This window comes from Myotis brandtii, unplaced genomic scaffold, assembly GCF_000412655.1.
Source record: "Myotis brandtii unplaced genomic scaffold, ASM41265v1 scaffold179, whole genome shotgun sequence".
In the NCBI taxonomy this organism is placed as follows: Eukaryota; Metazoa; Chordata; class Mammalia; order Chiroptera; family Vespertilionidae; genus Myotis; species Myotis brandtii.
The window spans coordinates 4,365,830-4,367,742 of record NW_005356635.1 but is presented as its reverse complement, the minus strand read 5'-3'; the positions used below and the strand labels follow the sequence as shown (position 1 = coordinate 4,367,742).

The window sequence follows — 1,913 nt, the reverse complement described above, 5'->3', positions numbered from 1 at the left end:
TCGCCCTTCCCTCCGGTCATAGGGACCTCTCAGTCCAAACCCCCTCGAAACACACCCTTAGGGTGTCTCCTCGCCAATCTCTTGACCCTGGGTCTTTCTGGCTACATCAAACCAAAGAAGCTCATTTTTTTTGTTGTTTTTTTTTTTTTCCCCTGTAACACTGCCTGGCCACAATATAAACTCAACAATGGCTCTCAGTGGCCCGAAAATGGCACTTTTGATTCCAATATCCTCCGAGATCTAGATTTTTGCCACCGGACAGGGAAAGCTTTCGAAATCCCTACGAACAGGCTTCTTTTTCCCTCTGCTCTCGCTCCTCGCTTTACTTCTCATGTTCCACTCATCAGATCCTCCTCGCAAAGTCGTCTTTGCCCTCTCAAACTGATTCTTAGCTCCTTTCTCTGTCTTCTGACCCTTACAGCCCTGCCGTAGAAACCTTTATCCCATGCGCTCTGAGACCTCTAACTGCCCGCCTGCTCCTGTGCGCTCTCTGCCGAATCTCTGGCCCCCGTGACCTCCAGCAACCGAATTCAGGTGGCTGGCCAGTTCCCTTTGCTTGAAAGTCGCAGGGGGGAGGGTATTACCCGGGTAGCCATTCCCCTCTCACTCTCTGATCTTTCTCAAATCGAAAAACACCTCGGCTCTTTCTCTTCAGACCCTCCTAACCGGCAGCTACCTTCTCCCCAATCCCTGAAAGCCCAAATCCTGAGAACGTGAGCTCTAAAACAGCCTTTCCCATCTAACACTCATACTCAGGTCACCCACAGACTGCCTTCCTCAACAGCCTCTTCTATTCCCGCGTCCATTCTACCCGAGGAAGGCAGCAGGAACTGAGGGCATAGTCTGAGTAAATGTCCCATTCTCTATGTCAAGCCTCACACAGATTGAGAGGCATCTCAGGTTTCTTTTTCCACTGACCTGACCACCTTTACTCCCCTGACATGCACAGCAAACTTCCACAAACCCCTCAAAAAGTCCTCGTTAACCTGACCTTTAAGGTCTTTAGTAACAGAGACGAGGAAAACCCATATCCAAAATCAAAGACGAGATCAGGCCAAGGCTGAGGCCCATTAGGAGGCCTTCCAGCTCCTAGCCACCGCTTTCAAACCCTAAACGAAGTGCCGGTCCTCCAACCGCGGGTAAGTCAGGGGCTAAGCCTCCTCCTGGCCCATGCCTCAAAAGCAGCAAGGAAAGACAGTGAGCCAAGTCCTGCTTAAACCCGAGACCCCCACCTGGGCCCTGCCCAAGGTGTGGAAGGGAAGGCCACCCCCTCATTAAGCCCAGTTGTCCCAAACCACAGTCACCTACCTCAATTTCACTGTCTCACCCCACAAGGCCGAGCCATTCCTGGGACTGTAAACGCCTTATCTCCTTATCTCATCTAAGACTGTCCCCTCCTCTGAAGAAATTTTCTCCTTTCTCAGGCTCATAAGGTACTCTCGCCTCCAGGTTCTTCTTGCAAAGCTCCTCTATGACATGACATGGCAAAGGGACCCTCTCACTGAGCCTTTAGATCCCAAGGCCAACATTCTCACCCCTTTAATGCTCTGAAAATTGCTCTGACCTCAGTGTCTTCTCACCCTGCTCCCCTCGCCCATTCCACTCTTCCCAAAGAACAACTTCCTTGACTGTTGACCGGGCAGGTTTACTCAACAGTCAGGCTACTATCAGAAACTGAGATCGTTATCTCTAGGAAAAATGTGGCAGTTTTAAAATCCAAGCGGCTAGAGGCCTGAGAACAGATTGCAGGGCCTGCCTCCTCCTCCTGCATTTTCTCCAGCCTCATATACCTATACATAATTTTCCAAAGTCTTTATTAACTTAAAGACTTTGGAGCATTGCTGGGTTACATGTTTTAATTCGCCTGCTCTTAGTATGTATACTTTCTTGAAAGTAAGAGAAATACTTAATGG

At 49.7% G+C, this 1,913-nt stretch overlaps 1 long non-coding RNA gene across 1 annotated transcript in view; it reads right to left on the bottom strand.

Moving 5' to 3' along the window:
* Positions 1–455: 455 nt before the first annotated feature.
* The window catches only part of LOC106725629, a 12,120-nt gene continuing 10,662 nt past the window's right edge, over positions 456–1,913 (bottom strand). The window contains exon 3 of the long non-coding RNA XR_001361557.1: positions 456–658. This is a non-coding gene — a long non-coding RNA (uncharacterized LOC106725629). The remainder of the gene's footprint in view (positions 659–1,913) is intronic.